The sequence below is a fragment of the Paroedura picta genome, chromosome 6 (assembly GCF_049243985.1).
Source record: "Paroedura picta isolate Pp20150507F chromosome 6, Ppicta_v3.0, whole genome shotgun sequence".
Lineage (NCBI taxonomy): Eukaryota > Metazoa > Chordata > Lepidosauria > Squamata > Gekkonidae > Paroedura > Paroedura picta.
Window position 1 is genome coordinate 55831208 of NC_135374.1, and position 24074 is coordinate 55855281.

Genomic DNA, 24074 nt, shown 5'->3' on the forward strand with positions numbered 1-24074 from the left:
TTAAATGATTGTTCTGACACTTCATGTGTTACTTTTTTTTAAAGAACCATTTTCCAGTTTAATTTTTCTTGATTGTGGTTTACAGAGATGCTGTTTGGTTACAAGCATTGTACAGGACTTCACTGAGGGAAGTGAATGAAATTGCCGTCTTGGCAGGAGCAAGATAACTTGCAGTTTTTTATGCTGATGGCTAAACTGAAATGGTAGAAAGGAATATGGGCAACCTTCACTCACCCTGTGTACTGATCCAGGATTCCTTGTGGCTGTTCTGCATACAAATGTCCTTTGTGTCTTTTTAATGAGCATCTGGACAATTATATCTTTAAAAGTAAATTATGAGTCCAGGATGTCATGTTGATGATTTGGTTAGAATGAGCAAAACAAAAAGTTTCATTGGAAAGAACTGGCCATAGCCTTCTGTTCACTAGATTAAGTTGTATTAAATTTAACAGACTAGGCTTTTCCAATAAAACATCTGGCTTCCTCACAAGAAACTAGCAAAAATTTCCTGTGAATTAAAAAAAAATCTCACAAGTAAGCAAAAACAATGTTTCCATCATGCTCAAAGCCATGACCGGATCTACTGATGTTTTTACTTTAATGTGGCCAGAGAGGGGAAATTTGAAGACAGCAGTGGAGATGAAGGAAGATGTTTTAACACTTTCACCCATGCTCCTTCCACAATTAAAATTGTTCTTCCCAATTTTTTGCTGCTGCTGAAAAATGTTGATAGCAGTATTGTTCTCCACAAAGCTAGTACAAATAGTCCCAAGTGGGTCAGGTCAGGAAAATGGTGTGGGAGAAAGCACTGAACACTTCAAATGTTCCTGTTCTGGCAAAATTTAAAGTCCCTTAGACCATGTTAAAAGTGTCACAGTACATTGTGTGACAAATCATTAGACACTAAGAGTTACCTACATCAGTGAAGAATGGACCCAGAAAATTCAAAGAAGGATGTTTCCCCTAGAAAGTTGTAGTCTTCACTGAGAATCTTTTATTGAGAATATCAGGACTATTTCTGCAGTTATGATTAGCTGGATTTTTCACATAGGATTCCAAATGTAGACTCTGAATTTTCACCTGGCATTATGCATCTGTGATCTTCTCCTGTCAGTGGTCAAGATTCCAATCACAGCATGAGATTTTCATTTGCAAGTGAAATCAGGGCCTTGTCGGAAATTCAGGAGCTCTTCCACCAAGCCTTTGTTTGGATATAATGTTGATATAATCAAGAAATCATGGTCCTGCCCCTACATACACACTCCCTGTTTGCTCTGTTCCATTAGGAACTCTTCCTATGATATAGTATGGTAGTGTACTGGTATGGTATGGTATGGTATTGGGCTGACATGTGGTGGTTGAGGTACTAACACGAGTTTTATTGAAAGCTAGGTTTTATATAAAACTAGAAATTAAGCCCGCTGTTGAAGAAATACAGCAGGCGATAGCGGATGGGGAGGCAGACTGTATTAAAGGAAGGAAGAAGAGGAAAGGAGGTATGGGAGGGAGAAAAAACGGCAAGGTGTGGTTGAAGGGATGGGTAGAAGGGAGATAGAAAGGAAGTAAAGGAGAAAGACAGGAAGCAAGTGAGAGGGAGAGACAGAGAGACAGGAAGGAGATGGAGAAATAGAGGAAGTCAGGAAGTAAGAAGGAAGAAAGGAAGGCAGACAGAGAGGTAGGTGAAAGGGGAGGGGACAGGGGGTGTGTGAAGGGGGGAATCGCGAGGGAGTGATGGCGAGGGAAGAGGGGGGTAGAGAGGAGTGTGTATGTGGGTGTGTGGGGTGGGGGAAGGAGTGGGCGAGCGCGGTGGCTGTGTTTGTGTGTGTGTGTCTCTGTGTGGGTGGGGAAGTGGTGGCGGTGCATTGGGGGGGTTGTCTGTGTGCGTGTGTGTGTCCGTGGTTGCTGGGAAGCAGCGGCAGGGCTATGGGGGTGCGGCCAGGGAGGTTGTGTGTGTATGTGCATGTCTGTGGGTGCGGGGAAGCCGCGGAAGCACGAGGGGGGCGGCCAGGGGGTTTGTGTGTGTGTGCGTGTTTGTGTGTCTGTGTGCGGGGAAATGGCTGTGGTGCAATGGCCATCGGGAAGGGACCCCGGGCAGGAAAGGAGTAGGGATGCCGCACCGCGGGAGGCGATGGTACCACTTTACTTTGCTCTGGTTCAGCCTCACTTGGAGTACTGTGTTTAGTTTTGTGCACCCCAGTTGAAGAGGGATGTATACAAACTGGAGTGTGTCTAGGGCCCATTATGCATGGCTGCCGAAACTGCGATTTCGGGTCACATGGAAAACGCGGAGGGGGAAGAAGCGAAGCAAACCGCTTATGCATGAGACGGGACGCAACGGCAGCAAACCCCAGAGTAACCGATTATGCACGCGGCGACCCTGGCGCCGCTTCTGTTTGCGCCCCGGTTACCCGGAAGCTGCGCTTTCTTCCACGTTTTGCTAAAGCGGCTTTTTCGGCGGCATGCACCGAATCTGTGGCCAGTTGCCGGTAGCACCCTGTGTTATCGGTGATTTTAGTCACCGCCATTCCACCCCAAATGTGCGCTATTCCCCCCATGCATAATGGGCCTAGAGGAGGGCAACAAAGATGGTGAGAGGTTTGGAGACCAAGATGTATGAGGAAAGGTTGGGGGAACTTGGTCTGTTTAGCTGGAGAGGAGATGACTAAGAGGTGATCTGATAACCATCTTCAAATATTTAAAAGGCTGCCATATAGAGGATGGAGCAGAGTTGTTCTTTCTTCCCCTGAACGGACCAGAACCACTGGGATGAAGTTAATTCAAAAGAAAATCCATCTAAACATCTGGAAGAAATTCCTGACAGTTAGAGCGGTTTCTCAGTGGAACAGGCTTCCTCGGGAGGTGGTGGGTTCTCTGTCTTTGGAAATTTTTAAACAGAGGTTAGATAGCCATCTGACGGAGAGGCTGATTCTGTGAAGGTTCAAGGGAGTAGCAGGTTAGAGTGGATGAGCGATAGGGTTGTGAGTATCTTGCATTGTGCAGCTGTTGGACTAGATGGGAGGTCCCTCCCAACTATATTATTCTATGATTCTAAGTTGCATTTTTAACTGTGTTGTTAGCCGCCCCAAGACAGCAAGTGAGGGGTGGGATACAAATCAAATTAATTATAAAGTTTACACAGCTGTTTCTGCAAATTCATGTTGTAATGCAATCATGCTCAAGATTTTTTTTAAGGAAGTGGAGAATTGGGTGGATGGGAGGAGAGGCAGATAGTAGGCAGAGTTGATATATATCTATGATGACACTATTGATGGTGGAAATGGAGGAGGAAGCAGACCCGGATGCTGAGGTTCCTCTATAAATAACCATGAATTGCCTGCTAAGGCAAGGAGGGAAATTGTGGTTTCTGAAGATTCACAAACCATTGAGCAAACAGAGATTGCATTCAAAGATGCTTCTTAAAAGTCAGATTGTTGAGTAAAACACTTGTTATTCTGTGGAGTGAAACACTTGTTATTCAGGAATGCTGGAGTGGCATTTTTCTTGACTGTGGAAAAGGTTCAGGTGAGACTTATAAAAATGCTTTGTGAGGTTTTCAATGATAATCAGGAGTTGAGTAGGGAAATACATCATCCCTTGATGATTCTACATACTAGAAAATAGGGGGATGGAAGTGATATTACCTGATTCCGCCCAGTGCTTCAGCATCCAATTGTGTGGCATTTTTCTTTGTGTGGCTCTTTAAACCATCCAAGATGGTTTTTCAGGACAAATAGCAGGTTGCTTGAAAAAGTGAGGGAATGATCCGCTGCACCGCCTCCTTCTTTGAACTCTGCACTGGATCAAACGCAGTTTGTTTGTCTTTCAGCCTTTTTGAAACAAGCTACATATTGAGATGATACCTCTCCTAGCTCCTGAATGGTTCTCCAAGAAAAGAATTATCAGAGGTACATCCTTTAACAGCTCTAACTCAGGAAACATCTATATCTGTTAAAAGAACATTAATATAATGTTTCATCAAAGTGTCTGCCTATCTAGAGCCACTGCCAACAAAGCAAAACCATAGCAGTAGGCTCATCTACAGTAATCAGGCAGCAGATCTACATTTTTATTGGTTACATACATTTTTAGTTACAGCACACTAAGTAATGAATCTTTTAAAAATTAATCCATCCTCTAAGAAGACTGAGAGCAGGCCCTTCAAAAATACAGCAAGATGCATATATGAAGCTGCAATAGTGAGAACATCATTTTAAGCTGATTTTGGAGGAGCGGTAAAATTCTATTCAAACTGTTTCTCATTTACATGAAATGACCAAGTGAATTTTGTGTTGAGATTTGAGGTGTAGCAGCACCAATATGATGATGACACACTGCTCTGTCTCTTTTATATCAGATTACAGGGAGGCATGGAAGTTCTGAATTGGTGATAGGAGTCATTTATGTATTTAGATGAGGGCAAACATGCAGAAGTTTAATTCGTACATGATGGAAGTATTGATAATTTAGAATGAGAAGAGTTTGTATATGAAAGTGTCTTGCTCGAAACTTCTTCTTGGAGAGCTTCATTTTGTTCTTTCACTATTGGAACTGTTCAGGCAACTGGAAAGGTGGTACTTAATTGGAGAACTTTTAGAGTGCTGTGATCATTCTTATACACATTTTTAAGGGTGTTCTGAAGTTTTATTTATATGAAATGTTGGTTACAGTAATTTATTTACAGTAATGTGTTTTTGGTGACAGTGTTGTTACTTTTTATTGGATAGAGGTCTTTAAGCAACGTCTGGACAGATACTTATCCTGGATGCTTTAGCTGTTCCTGCCTTCAGCAGAGGCTGAACTAGATGGCCTCTATGGCTCTTTCCAACTCTATGATTCTGTGACTATCAATTAACATCTTGTGGATTCTTTCAAAAAAACCCAAAGACTAAGCTATTAACCATTAACAAAAAATGAACCAACAAATAACGTACAACAAATAAGTGTACTATGAAGTCTCCCAGAATTACAGATTAATTTTTTGTGATCAGTCCTATCCAAAATAAAATATGCCTTCCTAAGAAAACTGACTTCAGTAGACCATAATCGTGTAATTCTGCTTAGGGCTACTATGTTTTATAGCTCACACATTAAAACCCTTGGTGAAATGTTGCCCATATAGTTTGAAGGAACAGAACTTAAAATGTTAGACGTGAAACCTAAACACTTTGAAATTAAAATAATGCTGCCTGGTTATTATAACAGAAGAAACATACAACAAATGTTTTCATTCATTCTGACTCTATCTGTTTTGACGGTGGCTTAGTTGTCTGATAATGCATTAAGACAAATTTTAAATCCTGCTTTAGGTAGTACACAGACCACATTATTTAAACAGAAAATTTAGAAACTATGCAACATCTGCTATTACTGTGCATTTAATCTGATCTTAAAAACAACTTCATTAGTTTAGCTCACATTTCAGTTCATTTTTTAGGAGGGGGCACATTTAGTGCTTAAAATGCGGGTTGAAGAAATAAATCTGGTTCTTGTTCTTGCCCTAATATATCCAGGGAGATAGGGCAATCTTTCTGTAGATCTGATTTCCCATCACTGAAACGGGAAAAATGAAATCTTCTTATCTTTGGGACTGGAAACAGATTTAATTAATTTCCCCATCCCCATCCTTCTCTACAAGTAAAAGGACATTTGCTTGTCTAACCTCAAAGTGTCTTGTGTTTCCTTAACCAGTTCATATAGAACTCTTAAGAATTCACTTGTATCTGCAACTGAGATAAATATTAAGTCAACGGGATGTGGTTACATCCCATTTCACATATAGGGATTGCATGACTGCATGATAGTAATCTGCATGCCAATTTCTTTTTCCAGCTCCCGAGGTTACCTCTGTGACCTATGATTCTAGTTCCATGGAACTATGTTGCAAAGGCCTCAGTTAATTAGTTAGATTATATTAAATTATATTAAAGGGTATGTATCATTTTATCCACCAATCTATTCTTGTTTTCAAGGCCTGGTATATAAATGCAGCAGAATGAAGGGGTGTAAGTTTGAGGTTCTAGAAAGGACTGTACTAGGTCAAACTGTAGGTTGGGAGAATTACACATTTTTATTGGTATTTCATTAAAAAAAAACTCTTTGCAAATGAAAACAAAAATCATATAAATAGAAAGATTCCAGCCTAGCCATTCATATAGTGCTACATGCATTGCACTAGCATAGGACAAAAATGCAACCCCTCACCTGCAGATGGAAGTGGCACAGGATATTCTACCACATCAATACTCTACTGCCTCATTTTCACTTCATGCTGTTGCATGTGCAGAATGGCCAAAGTGTCTCGCCGAAGCAACATGGAGTACTTTGTTGAGATTATCAGGCACCTCTCTCAACCAGAGACATATTCAAGATTGATAGTCACAACAGATTTTTGGTTTTGTGACAAAATTTTGAATGGTAACAGTGAAATATTTGGACAGCTTTATTCTAAATACATGGTATTATTACTTCTAAAACTTAGGAAAAGACAAAGTGTATAGTTTAAAATCCAGTAACATGGTTGCTAACATTTTGTTTCACAATCATTCTTTCTTCCTTTCCATATGTTCATGTACATGTTCATGTTCATTTATTTTAAATTAAGCTACTAATTAGAATGCTGATAATCCACACTCTCAGTCAATTGCAGACTAACAATAAAAGGACGTTAAAACGATATACAAAGTATTAAATTACAACTGTAAAAGAAAAAAGTTAAACAAATGAAAAGCATAGATATCTCAGAGTATTTTATAGTAAAATATAAAAGGAACATAAAAGTTAAAAACAAATTTGCAGCATGACACCAATGTAAAAAGAAAAAGAAAAGCAAGATCAATATAAATACTAATACAGGACATGGGCCAATAGAAACTGGGCCATTTCTACAATCTAGACCAGATGCTGTCTTCTGCACTTGAATTTTTCCAAGTGTTAATCTCCTTGTTCCTTCCTGCTTGATCAAGGTGGAGCAGCCTATAGATTAAGGTGACCAGATTGTCCCACTTTTCGAGGGACATCTGGGGGCACCTTGCAAATTGTACTTATGTTGCAATTTAAAAATATATATATTACAATAATATTGTTGCGTTCTATGCGTTCTATGAAAATTTTTGTTGCTCCATATAAACCAAATTTTTAATCAAGACCCCCCCCCCGGTCAATGGTGTCCCGCTTTACCAATGTTAAAATCTGGTCACCTTACTGTAGATGCCTTTTACTTTCACCTCCCTTCCCAGCCAACTGTGAATCTAGAGTGTGTGTGTGTGTGTGGGGCGGAGGGAGTCAGGGGTTGTGTGAAGCTCCAACCTGGCATTGAAGGAGCATTAGGTGGCTCAAGAGGGCTTTATTTCCTGCCTTTTTTCTCTCCTGATGGCTCTACAGCCAAAGCAAGCCAAGGGAGGAGGAAGTGCCAAAGGACCACAAGGCAGCTTGTTGATTTTTGTTTTCCTGACTAGCTCTTCAGTTACATCAAATGAGGGAGAGGGGAAGTGCCAAAGGAACACAAGGCAGCAGCCTCAGGAAGAAGCAGCTGGATAGAAGGGGGGAAGAAAATCTGAAAAGGCAAACATCTGCACATGGAAGAGTGGGCTTTCAGAGCATTTTTCTCCAATTAAACAGATAATATCCACTCTTGAATATCCCAGGGGAAAGGTGGTATGATTCTAGAGTGGGGCTGAGATATTGCAGATGGAATAATAAACCCAATTTACATCAGACTGGAAATCAGATCAGGTGCAGATTGCTTTTTAAAATATAAGCTAATAGAGGATAAAAAGCCCAGTGCAGGTAAGATCCAGAACCTTGGACAAATTAAGAGGTGTGAGCAGTTTGCTAGTATCATGAAGTACCTGGATTAGAGCATATGATTGCAGTTGTGATTGCCTCCAAATTGTTTCTAATGAGAAAAAGCTATAAGTAGAAGTTGTAAAGAATGGGCAGTATAAAAATCCAAATAAACAAATAAACAAATAAACAGTCATAGACCAGAGCTTTAAACAACACAAACATAAAAACAGATAAGGGTATCAACCATAAAACAGGAGGGGGAAAACAATCCAATGTCCAGAAAACTAAAATAAAATAGGATTAATCCCAATTGAAAATATTAAAATTTCATGAAAAAAACACCTTACCATAAGACAACAGATTTTACAGGCAACATCACAAAACTGCAGTAAAAACAGACACCTTTTCTCATAATTCAATAATATTTTGTCAGAAGTTGGAGATTCTGCCATATATTCGTGCTTTCTATTTCCTAGGACCTTCTGCTTTTATATGCATCTAGCCATTTTGTTGTGCCTTGCCTTTACATTTAGACTTTGAGCAAATCACATATCTGTCTCCATTTGTCATGCTAAGCACTGTTAGTGGGCACTGGATGGGGGGAGGCCCTAAGGAGAATGGGCTGTGTGAAGTGTCCTTGGCTTCCTCTTCCTTTGCTCCAAGGTCTTATCTGTTGTTGTTGTTGTTTTTTTTTTGCAAGGAGTTGTGTCTTTAATCCTACATAGTCTGCTTTCCCACTCAAAATGGGAATTGGGGGGGGGGGCTGAGCAGTGGGAAGGGATATAAGCACACTGATGCTATTGTCCTTTAGTCCTGACAAAGTATTGATTAGGTTTACTTGCATTTTTCCAATTAATTGATCTTTACACCAAGTCAAAGTCTCTTATTGAAACAATCGATAGAAACTCCACACATTTTAAACGAGTCAGAATGACCAAGAAACCTCTTAGATACAGGAGTTATCATTGTAAAAAGGACAGCAAAATAGAATGTGGTCTGTAGTTTCTATGGTTTGTAGTTACCTATTTATGCATGGACAGAATCTCTCTTGAAAAGGGACTTCTTGATACCAACCTTCAAGAATGGCTGACGGCAATGCAGAGCATCTAGCAAGCATTAAAGCTATTGATCTCTGGGGTTGTGAGGTATGCTGCCAGTGCCAGGATATATCTAGATCTATCAGAGGATAGAAAGGTAGGCGAACTTTCTGGGTTGGATTGGCTTCCAATATCCAAAACTCTTGATTGAACCAATTGCTTTACTTGATCAAATCCTAACTCGAGAAGAGATTGAGGAGAAAACCCCAACCTCTCCAGGTAGTTTTTAGTGGCCACTTTTCATGATGACTGAAAGTCATCCCTTAAAATCAGGGGAGTGAGCTTAGGTATAATTCTGATTGGATTCCTACTACTAACTTTTGCTTAAATGAAAGACTTAAAGAAAAAAGATAGATTCAAGTGGGTAGCCGTGTTCGTCTGAAGCAGCAGCAGAAATTTAGTCCAGGAGCAGCATTAAAGAACTCTAAAAAAGAAAAAATCTTACTGATAATCAGGTATCCTTCTGGAAATTCATAGAACATGTGGCCTTTCACCTGTGAAAATGATCAAATATCCCATTCAGTAAAATGTGAAAACATGAATTTTACCTGGAATGAAAAACTATCTGCTACAGAACCTCATGAGTTTAGGAATTTCAACAATAGTAGATTGTTGCACTACTAAAAAAAGAATTAATTTAGTACAGAATTACTTTACTATTTTTTTCCTGAAGTGTGTACATTTTAAAGTGTGTGCATGCATAATAGACTAAACAACACACTTAAGCCCTCCCTCCACATAAAAACCTGTGCCAGAAATCCTTCTGCTGTTTTGCGGCAGTGCTAGTGGGTGGGCCTGGCTGTACTTTTCTCCTATAATGGTACATTGCAGACTCTCCAAATAAGTTTCCATTTAGCCTGATCCAATACTTTTAATTGCTAATTTAACAGGACACTAGTAGACAACAACCATTCACCTGACAGTCTTGAAACAGAATTTTTATTTCTTCTTACTGAAATACTATGGCAAACTATCATGAATGCAAGAGACAGTAATTCAAAGCTCCTATATAACAGAAATATCTCACAAAACCATGAGCAGACATTGGCGTATTCCTTTCAGCTAGAAATATTTCCCAGCCATAACCTTAGTATAATGATAGAGGATTGAGGAATTTGCTTCACACCCTCCAATGAACTTCTAGAGTTTTTATGAAATTGAAACATCTGACATTTCTCTTCCTAACCTTTGCTTCCAAGTATGCTGTAACTGATCTACTGTTATAATGGGTTCACAGGAAGCAGGGGACCATCAGCGTTTGCCACTGGATTAATAGGAAACATATTCAGATTATACTCAATGTGTTAGCAGATTAGAGAGCTGCTTTAAAAGAGAGAACCAGAAAAATGATGGGATACAGAACAGACACCAGCCTTTTATAAGGTAACTTGCTCACACATTAGAATTTCCACCTACAGATTATCCACACAATAGAAGTTGTTGCAAGAAATAAAAATGACTGAATTCCTCCAAAATGTGTTTGCTGTGGTTTTGGCTGTTTGCTCAGCCAAGGAACCTGAGGGAATGGTTGAAAGTCCCCTTTAAGTTAAACTTAAATAGCACTCCAAATGTTTTAAAATTCCAAATAATTAAAAGATTCTATTCAATGTAGAGGGGCAAGATCAGATATACTGAGGTGTAACATTTCTGAGGTAACTCAATGTAGAACACAGAAGTAAATCAGTATGCGCACAGGATTCAGTTCATATGTTTTGTGCTATTGATATTAAGATGAAAGGCTTTTGCTCCAGTATTTCCCAAACATTCCAGCACACTGTATTGGAGTATCCACTGACTCTTTGGAGTTCCAGAAGGCTGCTACACTCCAGTACCCAAACCTCTTCTCCAAACACACCAGGAGGTATTCTGCACAGAGCCAAATAAAACAGTTTAAAAAACAACCAGTTTAGACCGCTTTATTATATTACAATCCTTGTTCTGCATTGAATATAGTCTGTTGAAAAACTATGTTGCAATGCTCTCTGCACGAAATAATTCATAGCCCTGCCCCCTGTAGTTTTGCCAACTCCTTTTTGTTCTCTAATGCAGTCACTAATCTGCATAACGAAGGAGCTTCTCTGCATGACTAATGACTAATAGTGCGTCTCAGGCAGACAGGAGAGAAATGAATGGGTGAAAAGCATCTTTCAGAAACAACGGTTAAAAGATACTTAAAGCACCAAAGAGGCAGTTCACCATGCAGAGCAAAATCAGTTTTGCGGATTAATTCACTCTTCTGTGCAGAGATCACAAAAACAACGATGTATTTAATGAGTTTTCATCAGCAGAAGAGGCCCAATACTCTTCTTGAGCTTTATTGACCCTTCCGGTTTCAAAAGGTAGTTTCTAAATACACCAGACTACAGATCTTTCTACTCTTCTGTGATATCTCCTTGTATGACTGGGTAGGGAAATTTCTTGTCTCACTAGAATTTCTATCCTTTCTCTGGCCTGAATGGGAGTCTTTGCTTAGCTACCACTTGTCCTTGCCAACCTCCCACAGTACTCCCATCTGGGTTAAACTGCTCTCAGTCAGGTCTGAATTTAGACTGGATTTCTCCTCAGCATTCACCCCTCAAGTATTTCTCTGCTCAGATCTCCTGGAACATACTGTCATTCAAGGTTCTTTAGTTCTACACAGAATTAACCCTTCATGGTTCTTTAATTATTTGCACAGCATTCCTAAGTTTTAAAAGTGCAATCCATCACACATGGCTTTGATCTCAGTAATACAAATAAGTACTTGAGGTTCCACAACTCCACAAGTAATCTTTACTCTTATATATGCTTTCAATGTTGTCACAAAAAACTATAAAATGCTAAGAAATTAGTTAAGGTGACAAGAACTCATGACTTGGGATTTTATGCATCTACTCAAGTGGGAAGGGGGGGGTGGGGTCACATTACCATTCTAGACTGGTTATCTGTTGTTGGCCAGATTTCAGGTAAAGCAATACAGGGACAAGAGTTTCACACAGCAATTCCTTTCATTAATGAGTAGTCTCTGAAGTGTTATTGGTATTTCAAACAGGGCCACTTTTCCCCTGCCCCTTTTTGCCCTACAAGCTGCCTCAGAGTGTTTAATTTTTTTTTAACTGAGTGCTATAGCACTATAATGCTTCAATAGCACCATTGGGATTGATTGACCACTTCTTATAAACTGGTCAATTGAGCCAAATGGTGTTCAGCTTAGAACATTAAAAATAAACAACTGTCCGAGGCAGCTTGCACAGCAAAAAAAAGGACGGGCAAGGGGGAAAGTTACAATGCAGGAAGGGTTACAGACATTTTATACAGCACTCTATAGTGATTCAGAAAAGCAAGGAAGAGGTGAAAACCAGAAGAAACCCATTTATGTCAATTTTGCTTTAACCACGCTTTGCTAGCCCAATGCAAGTGAGTTTGTAGGCAAACAAATTCGACTTGTTGTTGTTGTTGTTAGGTGCGAAGTCGTGTCCAACCCATCGCGACCCCATGGACAATGATCCTCCAGGCCTTCCTGTCCTCTACCATTCCCCGGAGTCCATTTAAGTTTGCACCTACTGCTTCAGTGACTCCATCCAGCCACCTCATTCTCTGTCGTCCCCTTCTTCTTTTGCCCTCGATTGCTCCCAGCATTAGGCTCTTCTCCAGAGAGTCCTTCCTTCTGCAGTGATCTTGGAGCCCAGGAAAATAAAATCTGTCACTATCTCCATTTCTTCCCCATCTATTTGTCAGGAATTGAGAGGGCCAGATGCCATGATCTTTGTTTTCTTAATGTTGAGTTTCAAGCCAACTTTTGCACTCTTCTCCTTCACCCGCATCAACAGGCTCTTTAGTTCCTCTTCACTTTCTGCCATTAGAGTGGTATCATCTGCATATCTGAGGTTGTTGATATTTCTCCCTGCAATCTTGATCCCAATTTGTGACTCCTCTAATCCTGCCTTTCTCATGATACGCTCCGCAGACAAGTTAAATAGGCAAGGCAACAGTATACAGCCTTGCCGAACTCCTTTCTCAATTTTGAACCGATCAGTGATTCCATGTTCAATTCTCACTGTTGCTTCTTGACCTGCATATAAGTTTCTCAAGAGACAAATAAGATGCTCTGGTATTCCCATCTCTTTAAGAACTTGCCACAATTTGTTGTGTTCCACACAATCAAAGGCTTCAGCATAGTCAATGAAGCAGAAGTAGATGTTCTTCTGGAACTCCCTAGCTTTCTTCATGATCCAGCGTATGTTGGCAATTTGATCTCTAGTTCCTCTGCCTCTTCGAAATCCTAGCAGCTACTAAAACAGACATGTCTGAAATGACAGAAAGAAATCTATTAGTAATCAGTTACTAAAACAAAATACAAAGACACTTTGAAAACCCCAAGGTTTCTCTGTTGTGTACAATCTAGATCGCTCAGTGCTTGATTTGATTTTCAGTGATTTCTAAACAATGATTGCTTGGTATTGTTTACTCACATGTCGTTATCTAAGGTTAATAAGATAAATTCATGCTGAACATCCAATGTTTAGCATTTGCAGGTCAGTTCATCATGTTCTTGGCTCTACCGCAATTTGCTCCCTACACGTGCAGAGTTCAAGCTTGTGACAAGGAGCACTTAATAACTTGCATCTGTCGGCTTCAGATAATATTCTAACATGCCATTGCTTCATTTCTGCTTTTTGGCTCAAGGAATGGTAGATGGAGTGTACCACCCAGAATGTATCATGAGCATTTGCTTTGCAACAAGAAGAGATGTGATGCAACATTAGGCAGCATCTGAAGTATGGTATGTACTTGTCTCATCTCCCTTGATACATATGACATCTGGCTTTTTGAATTGGAGCAGAGGGGTAGGTGATACTGAAAAACTCAGTGGGATTAGCATTTTGGCTAAACCAATAAGCCTGTTTTTGCTAAATGGTTCATTAAAAGGTCTGGATCTGTTTATAAAACAAAGAAAGCCTTAAAAAGGAAACAAACGCAGTGGACATTCTCATTTTAGAAGGAAGCTTCTGACTATGATCAGATCACCAATCTCTTCAAAAAACTTTGACTAACAGACAGGGTGGCACAGTTTGCAGTACTGGGAGAACCTTTTCCCTCTAAAACATTTTTCCAGAAGTAAATGGTACCTTAAACAGCGCCAAAGGAAAACATACATTTTCCCCCAAGGAATTTTAATTCTTTTTCTTTACACTTAGTTTGTTTGCTTCAAAAAAATTGATTTATATTTTACTACTGGGATTTAAAGTATTGGTTATTACATTCTTTATTTGTTTCCATGAGTTAGGGCACATGTTCAGTGTTAAACCATACAAAATACTAAACATGCATGTCTCACACATTTTTTCCAAAAATCCCATAATGTAAATATTCCTGAGGACATTAATGGTGTCACGGGACACTGAGAGATCACATTAGAGGCAGCATGAATGACGGTTGCACCATTTGACTCACTACTCTTTCCTGGATTTCTAGAATAAAAGGATCTTTCTCTCCCAACACCTGATTATTGAAATCCTTTAACAGGAGATTGGACATAGGCATTCTGCATGTAATGCAAGTGTTGCACCACTGAGTTCTGATGGTTTATTTATTAACACTGAACTTCAGGGCTTATAACTTAGCTTGAAAAAGAGATATAACAATATTTAATAAAAAGCTGTTTCTTGTACCCTGAGCTCAAGATTTTCCTAGACTTTTTCTGAGCAGTTTGTGTAGGCCTAGTGTAACCCATGAGCCTCTTGTGGTGCAGAGTGGTAAGGCATCAGACAGGCAGTCTGAAAGCTCTGCCCATGATGTTGGGAGTTCGATCCCAGCAGCCGGCTCAAGGTTGACTCAGCCTTCCATCCTTCCGAGGTCGGTAAAATGAGTACCCAGCTTGCTGGGGGGTAAACGGTAATGACTGGGGAAGGCACTGGCAAACCACCCCGTATTGAGTCTGCCATGAAAACGCTAGAGGGCGTCACCCCAAGGGTCAGACATGACTCGGTGCTTGCACAGGGGATATCTTTACCTTTACCTTTACCTTTAGTGCAACCCACGTCATTTTTTTGTTGTCGTGATTTAGTTAAACAGTTTAGGATTTAGGCCTAAGGAGACAAAGGTCACCAAGCATGAGCAGTAAATTAAATTGCTCACATATTATTAGTTGCAAAACCCCACCCCTCAGTCAGTCTGGCCTGAAGCAGCAATGGGAAATCCACCTACTGTCATTCTTCAGGCCTCCCATGGATCTGCTGATTCTTTTTACAATGCCATTGGAATAAGTAGGTGTTCCTACATTTTGAGGCAGCAAAATCCCTGAACTCAATGACATGTTATGTGAAAGAGTCCTTCCTTTGGCTCATCCTGAATCTACCACGCATCAGGCTCACTAAGGTGACTGTAGTTCTGTGAGCTCCTCCCTGGCCACAAGGGGAGGAGGGAATTAAGTCTGCCAGGTCCAGGTTGGGAAACTCCTTGAGATTTGAGGGTTTAGCCTGGGGGTAGAAAGGATACAAATGCCATAGTGGGCAGGGATGGACAGGGATACAAATGCCACAGATTGAGGTACAAGGTCACAATAGACAGGGGTAAAAATATCACAGATTGGGGCACAAATGCCCTAGTGGGCAGGGGTGTACTGGAATATAAGTCTCGTAGATTGGGGCACAGCACTTTTCCAGCACTTGCTCCCCCTAGCTGCCTCTTTCCCTTCTCTTTTGCCAGCGTTGCTGAGCATGCTTGGAAATGGAATCTTTCCCCACAGCCCAATTGTGCAAGGGTGTAATGCAGTGGTCCCCAACCTGCGGGCCGCACCCGGTGCCGGACCGCAAAGGCTATGGTGCCGGGCCGCGGCTCCCTCTCCCCCCCCCCCGCAGTAAAAAACTTCCCAGGCCGCAAGCTTGCGGCCCGGGAAGCTTCTTACTGCGGGAGGGCGGGGAGAGGGAATCAGGGCCGGGCCGCGCATTGCGCATGTGCGGCCCGCTGTGCGGGCGCGACCCACTGTGCGGGCGTGGTCCGTGCGGGTGCGGCCCGATGCCCTGCCGGTCCCCAGCCTCAGAAAGGTTGGGGACCACTGCTGTAATGGACTTTCAGTCCATTCTGAAGATTTTTCCTATGGGTGCCGGATAAGATGTTTTCACATCAACAAGGACTGCAAAATTCTCCCTTCTAATGTATGGTTTCACTGTTCACACACACAATATGAAACCCTCCCTTTCTTGGAGCTTCCCAGGCCACAACTTCATTATGACAGCAATCAGCGGAAATATCAGATTTGTCTCTTTTATTAGGTAATAACGAAGTAATTTAGAATGAAAAAGGAAATGCAGTTCTGTTAGTTTTCCTGAATGGAGGACACAATTATATTCAGATCCAAGAACCTTCATTTCCAGCAAAATCTCTTATCTTTCCTGACTTGTACATATGCCTTTCATCACTGGGCCATTTCTAAATGACAAAATGAATTATGTTTATGTGGTTGTTTCTATACTTGTGTAAATTAAGTTTAAACATGCAAATGACATTTCAGGTAGAGTCTGGAGACGGTAGTGAAATGCAACATACATACAAACAAAACTAGAGTGAAGTAATAAAGAGCCAGGGGTTACAATGTAGAACACTGGCCAGATATTCTCTCACTTTTGCCTTGGAGGAGAGCTCTAGGCATACTTCTGTAAATAAAATGGGAATAACTCTGGCCTACCTGTAGTATTGTGACTCAATGAAACCATAAAACATTGTATTTATCTTACCAGATAATTTAGAAATAATATAGTTCCAAATTATGGTTTGTATAGTTCCCAATTATGGTTTGATCTGTATGTTAACATTTAACAAAAGATTCTGTAGAAATCAAACCTTTGTATAAAAAAATCCACTCCACAACAGAAGCCACATGTTAAATCTCTGTTAAAATTCGTGTGATCACTTAACCTACTGTTTGTCCTTTACCTATTCCACATCCTCACATTATTTATAAATACCACGCTATCTGGATAAATTAAAATAATTAAACTTGTTTCCACTAAAAGCAAAATGGCCACATAAGTTTTTTTTAATTAATTCTGCTTCATTTTTGTTTCTTTACAAGAATTTTAGAGAAATGCGGCATATAAGAACCAACTCTTCTTCTTCTTCTTCTTCTTCTTCTTCTTCTTCTTCTTCTTGGAGATATTCATTTTGCTCCAGCAAACCTCTGAAATTCAGGATCAAAGGGCAAATATAAAGTGCAATGTTCATTCCTCATAATCAATGACCATACAATTAGTAGGTTCTGAATAAATTTAATCTGCTGATGCTTTCAAAAGTGGTATTTTGCAGAACTTGTATCTGGAAACAAACCGGCAACTCCAGGCTTCAAGTGCTGTGTTGGCCAAGGACCAAAGGCAATGAAAGTTTTACAGTGTGATTATGGGAAGCCTTCTATTGAATCTCCATTCAATCAAGAAACAAAATGAAATTGTGTAAGTGGTATACACCCAGTACTAAACTACACTGTGTAGCATATTCCTCTGTCAGTGTCAATACTGCAGTTAGGGGAAAATGTACTCCAATGATCTTAATGGGAATTATCACACAGGATTTGATTTTTTCAGGGCATATCTGGATAAGCATAATTTGGGAATTGCTTTCAGTATGTCTGAAGTTTAAGTAAGATACGCTAGCGCACATGCCTCCCTGTTGGCATTTATGAATGACAATGACCAGTGTGGTAGTACCTTGTCCAGGGATGTAGGAAGGTTCTGTTGTGATTTTGGTGTTGTAAGATAGTTTGAAGCACATAAGGGAGTTCCTGTGATTCTGAAGCTGTTTATTTTCCCAGGGAAGAGACCCATACATTGTACAAAGATGCCAAAGAACAGAGATAAATTTCCACAAAGAGATAATCATATACCTACCTGCAAGGGAGGGCAAGATAGATGCCTATTGTAAATCATGATCTGAGTATTAAGATGCATGGGTCATGTGCTCTAAATTAGCAGTCCCCAACATTCTTGTAGTCGGGGACCGTCTCCGAGGGTAGGAGAGAACCGGCATCCCGGCCACCGCAGCTGCACATAAACGTGCACGCGCAGTTGCCGCGCAAGCGTGTGTTCGCCACTAGGTGGCACTAACGTGCATGTGCAGAGCTGCTGCACATGTGCGTTTTCACCAGCACGGGGCGCAAAGACGCATGCGCGGCAGCTCCGCGCGTGCACGTTTGTGTCGCTGGTGTGCCGGCGGCCGTGCCTGCCTCTTCCCCCCCTCTCGCTGCGGGGAGGAGAGGCAGGCGCGGTCGCTGGCGGCCCGATACCATGGCCTTCGCGGCTCGGTACCGGGCCGTGGACCGGGGGTTGAGGACCCCTGCTCTAAATTGACTGGGAAATTCAGCAAATTTTCTAAACTAGATTGGGAGAGCCTTTCTGCCAAGAAGGGTAGGAAGAAATATTTGTTGATCATTGTTCAGGCAGTGGAAGTTGGACTCCCCTTGCATGGAGCAGGTGAGAGGATCAGGAGAACATCCATTTGTTCCGTAGAAATTGGGAGGGGATATGTCACAGGGAAACCTTCTGTATTGTTAAGTTTATATTAGTGTTACATTTTCCTTTTCTTTTAATTTGATCTGTAATCAGTAGGTGTGATAACATCTTCCCTGCCTTGTGCTGTAGCAGAATCTATAGTAATAAAGTATTTTCCTATTTAAGAGACCAGACTGGAATTTAGTTCTTCCCTGCATACCTTAGATCAGTGGTCCCCAACCACCGGGCCATGGCCCGGTGCCAGGCCGCAAAGGCCCTGGCACTGGGCCATGGCTCCCTCTTCCTGCCCCCCCCAGTGAGAAACTTCCCAGGCCGCAAGTAAATCGGCCGCCAAATCAGCCAATTAGCTTGCGGCCCGGCAAGCTTCTTTTTGTGTATGTGTGGGGAGAGGGAAGCAGGGCTGCCAGCGCAAACATGCATGCACGGCAGGTCCACGCATGCACATTTGCAGCCGTGCATGGCACAAACGCGCATGCACTGACCTGCCGCACATGCGTGTTTGTGCATGCGTGGCCGCACATGTGCGGCATGCCTGTCTGCTGGATCGCCCTCCCCCCTACCGGTCCGCAGCCTTCGAAAGGTTGTGGATCACTGTCTTAGATCACTCACAAATACTTAGACTGCCTGCCCAAGTAGAGATCTAGAGTAACTGGTAAACTGTACCCTCATTATTTGTGTAGAGGCATCCCTGACCAGTGTTCCCCAGGTTATTGGCAATATGAAAGTCTGATTTCTTAATTTGGGGTGGGGTGGCACAATTAACAGGAATTCATTTTATGTATAAATTAGAATTAAAGCCCGTTGTAGATGATACGTTGTAGCGTAACATGACCAGATTTTAACATTGGTAAAGCGGGACACCATCGACTGGGGGGGGGGTGTCTTGATTTAAAAATAGGTCTATATGGAGCAACAAAAAGTTCATAGAATACATAGAATGCAAAAATAGTATTGTAATATATATATTTTAAATTCAACATAGGTACAATTTGCCAGGTAACCCAGATGTCCTTCCAAAAGTGGGACAATCTGGTCACCTTACGCTAGCGGTAGGGAGATGGGGGGAAATAGCAAAGAGAGAGGGAGGTAGAAGGGAAGAGAGTGATTAAGATAGATAGAGAGAGCTTGGCATTGGGAAGAGGAAGGGGAGGGTTTGTTCAGTCTGTAAGGGTATATGGTTGAATATGTGTGTTGTGTGGGGGGTTGTGGTGGTGTTGCGACAAATGAGGGTGTGGGTGTGGAGAGATGGGTGTCAAGAACCTGTGGTTTGGAATGTTTGTTGAGTATGGGAGAGGACTGACCTTTGGGAATTGTGGCACAATGGTTACAGATGAGCTTTCAAGAGCCATATGTGAAGGGAAAATCAGACTGGGGACTCTTATTAGGGAGAAAATACATGGCAACCCATTCTTCCCAGTTCTGCGTTCGACCTCATTTCCCTTCTTGTGTGAATTAGGCCGCAGAAACCCGAAATGTCCCCCTGCCCTAATTCACATGGGGTAGTCACAGTACATAGGTATTCACCTTGCTCCTTCTGTTTCCATTTTTTTACTGCTGATATAATGTTATGTGTTCACATGATTCTTTCACTGTTGCCCTTTAGAGGAAGAGCTGGATTTTTGTACCCTGCTGTTTACTACCAAAGGAGTCTCAAAATGGTTTACAAACACCTTTTCCCTTCATCTCCCCACAGTAGACAACCTGTGAGGGAGCTGGGGCTGAGAGCTCTAAGAGAACTGGGAATGGTCCACAGTCACCCAGCAAACCTCAGGTGTCTCTAAGCAGATTAAAATTTCTTTTCCTTCCTCTCCCCATAATAGGCACCCTGTGAGGGAGGCTGCTAGGGGGCAGCAAGCGTAGGGGCTGGACCAATCAGGGTGCGGCCAGCTGAACAGGTAACAGGTAAGCGCAGATGGACCCAGGGTGGGTTTATGATATTTACCTCTGAGTGGTGGGGAAGGACCCAGAGCTCTCAGCCCCAGCTCCTTCACAAGTTGTCTACTGTGGGGAGATGAACGGAGTCAGTGGCACTTACTGAGTTTACTAAATGAAATAACTGAACCCTCCCCCACTTACTTACATATTTAAATATCAACATCCCATCTTCTTGGCAGTCTTCCAAGGTAGCTCAAAGTTATCTCTCTTTCCTCCATCTAGCAAGATGCTACTTTCAAGTGAGAACCTTTCATGCAATATTTTATTCATTATTAAATTCAGGACTAGAATTTCTCATTCTTAAGAAGCAGGGAGATGATAAAATCATGTTTTCATGGTGTGACTTGGACTGATTACATCATATATGTTTCAAGGGCTCCTGCTTCCATTTGTAATGGCCCAAGAATGTTGAAACTTTGACAAAGTCCTTGAATTTAAACTGCAGGTATAGTGTGTCTGAGCAGAGAAATAATCATATACTATATACTACATTTCCAAGCCTCTAAATAAATTATTTGTCTTTAATTATGGATACCCAAGTCAAAACACATTAAGGCAGCAATCCGTATCCACTTATAAGTTCCAGAACTGAAACTAGGAAATAAGACTAGGTATAAATTACTGAGCACTGGAAACATTAACAAATATTCTTCTAGAGTGAACCTAAATATGTTTACTCAGATGTAAACCCTATTGAAGGCAGTAGGAATTCCTCTATGTGTAACTTGGACTGAAACCATGACGTGCAAGAGAATGAGGTGGCAAAATGGACTTCACTATTACAGACTGCAGTTGGTAGATTTCAGCCTTAAAACAAATCTATGAGCACATAGAATTAGCATAGGACAAAAGTTGTACCCCTCTCCCGGGTTGCTGTGTTAGATTTGCATTTGATAGCAGTTTTTAAAAACAGAATGTGATCTTCCATTATCCTCCGTAAGGTAGACACAAACAGAACCATGAAGCAACACATTTTTCCTTGTTTGCGGTTCAGGATCAAAAGTTAGTGCTGGGTCTACGATCATGAACTTCCATGAACTTGTAAAACAGTTCAAGGCATTTCATGGTGGCTCATGGATGAAGCAGAAAGCATGGGTTTAAAGAGATTCCAGGTCTCTTTAAATCCCTGCTTTCTCCCCACCCCCCACCCCCCAAAAAAGCCACAAAACAGCTGAATGGCATGGAAGCATTCCCTGCCATTGAACTGTTTCAGGCTGTCTTGTACAGTTATTTTAAAATTTAAAGGGACTACAGAAGACAGCCCAAAACAGCTGAGCTATAGGAAGCAGTCTCCCCACTAGTCAGCTGTTTGGGGCTCTCTTATGCAGTTCCTTTAGATGGGCACATTTAAAGGGGCAAGACAAGGGAGCATATTCCCCAGTGACCCAGCTTTGAGCTCTTTTTTGTGACCCCTTTTAATGGGTGGAGAGAGTTGTCTATGCATGCTCAGCTGTATTCGTCTTCCTTGTGCACTCCCTTAAATGTATCCATATAAAGGGACTGCACAAGAGAGCTCAAAATGGCTGACCAGTAGGGAGACTACTAAAATTTACGACTAAAATTTAAAAGGACTTCACAGGACAGCCCCAAACAACTTAGCAGCAGGAAGCAAACTGCCCCCTGGCTCAAGTTTTTTTTGGGGGGGGGGCTTTCTACTACGGTCCCTTTCAATGGGGTTTGTGGGGCCACAAACCATTAACTGATTTGCTTTGTGAACAGACTTTCTGGTTCATTTCGGTTCATAGTTTGGTTTGTGGTTTAGTAAAAGTGTGAACCATGCCACAGCCACATTTTCCTGGTTCATGCTATCCCTAATCCTCAGCCCATAGCGTAGTGCAATGTATGGTACTGTCTCAGATCTGTGCGACCTCATTATCCTGCATGGATAAACCAAAATGTAAGACAGCTTACATTTGCCACTTGAGATTTGCCACTTGATATATTTACTGGGGCAAAAGTCATATCAAGTGAGTTGTCCCCAGAGAACTAGAAAACATGTTCTAAATATCAGTGAACAGGACCATGCTACTTTTGAGGCTATGATACTGGTTAGGCTGTCAAGTGACATATAATATTAGGAATTAAGTGAGTTGATCAGACATCTAGAACTGTCATGATCCAAACAATGTTCCTCATTGGTTAAACTCTTGGTGTGCATATGCAGGGCAAAGGAGCAATAAAGACAGCTGACACAGTTTCCCTTTTTAAATTTTTTATCTGAACATGCTAAAAAGGATACACTACAAAAATGGATCATCCACAGTTATGCCAGAGGCCAATTTGTGGGATCTAGGAGATTGCAGATCATGCCCAACCTGGGCCTGACAGACTCCAACTAGCAGGCCAGTATGGGTCATCTTAACTGGATGAATAGACTGCATTTTGAAAGAGGGTTGTTTTGTGAAGGTGGGCTGGTACAGCTGTGATATTTTTTGTGCAGCTTGTAGGCAGAACTGCATCTGGGCAGAGCTGGAGAACAGACCTTTTTAATCATATCAGATGTTTGTGTACAGAGTCAGCAATTCAAATGGAATAAGAATATGATGGAAAAGGGCAGAAGAGTACCTTGAAATTATAGGGCTCTTTAAAAAGTCTCCCAACATGCCAGTTTAAAAATAACCATTATAAAAGTTAATAGATGCATTTTCCAGATAGCAGAGTTAATATGAATAATAATAACATTATTCCCGTAAATATGAATATTTTTCTGTTTAAAAAATGTTTAAAAAAAAACAGAGTGATTTTCTGTACATTCCAGACTTCAGTTTTACTGAAGAACCAAGCATTGTGTGATTGTTTTTTTCTCTATAGAAATGCAAAGAATGTTAGTGTTAACATTTGTCCAGACTGTCCATCTTGTCAGAACATGCAGGATGGAGGCCTGTATGGCTAAATGTGTTCCTAACAGTCCCTCTCAGGGATTTTTACTTTAAAGACTCCAAGTTCCAGGGGACTCACTATGTGGGTAAATCCATGCCAATGGGCTGCTCAGTACCATGTGCAATATTTGTGGCCTTTAACACCTTCCTGAAGTAGGCAGTGAAAGACAGGGTAGATGCAATCTGTGTCACTTGTTATTGGATTATTTTTTATTTGCAGCCAGGAGGTACTCTTGTTTACATGGCCTTACTCATAACCTTTTGATTACTGGTAGACTGGGTGTCTCCCTGGCACATGACAAGACCAAGGGTCCAGTGAGCCAACTGGTATACCTGGGTATCCTGCTGGATTTGGTCCAAGGGAACTTCCACCTTCTAGAGCAGTGGTCCCCAACCCGCGGGCCACGGCCTGGTGCCGGGCCGCGAAGGCCTTGGCGCCGGGCCGCGGCTCCCTCTCCCCGCCCCCCCACAGTAAAAAACTTCCCAGGCCGCAAGCTTGCGGCCCGGGAAGTTTCTTACTGCGGGAGGGGTGGAGAGGGAATCAGGGCCGCGCCCGCACATGTGCCATGCGCGGCCGAAACCGGAAGTGCCATGCATGCTCGATTTTGGCCGCACATGGCGCATGTGCAATGCGCGGCCGCGGCCTCGCATGTGCGGCATGCGCGGGCGGGCAGTTGCCCTGCCGGTCCCCAGCCTCAAAAAGGTTGGGGACAACTGTTCTAGAGGACAAGCCAGATGCACTCTGGTCACTGTCAAGTAAGGTCTTTCCATGCAGCAAGTGTATGCTTAAGAAGCTTCAGTCCTTGCTGGATCAGCTCAGTTTTGCCTGTTGTGTAAACCTGGCAAGGGCCACTGTTGGTGCCACTGCTCTGCATCACTACATACATGCTACATGG

General features: G+C 41.8%; 1 long non-coding RNA gene across 1 annotated transcript in view; it reads right to left on the reverse strand.

Annotated features, from left to right (window-relative positions):
• Positions 1 to 8437: 8437 nt before the first annotated feature.
• Positions 8438 to 24074, reverse strand: part of LOC143839860 (uncharacterized) — a 32759-nt gene continuing 17122 nt past the window's right edge. Inside the window, exon 2 of the long non-coding RNA XR_013231915.1 lies at positions 8438 to 13168. This is a non-coding gene — a long non-coding RNA (uncharacterized LOC143839860). The remainder of the gene's footprint in view (positions 13169 to 24074) is intronic.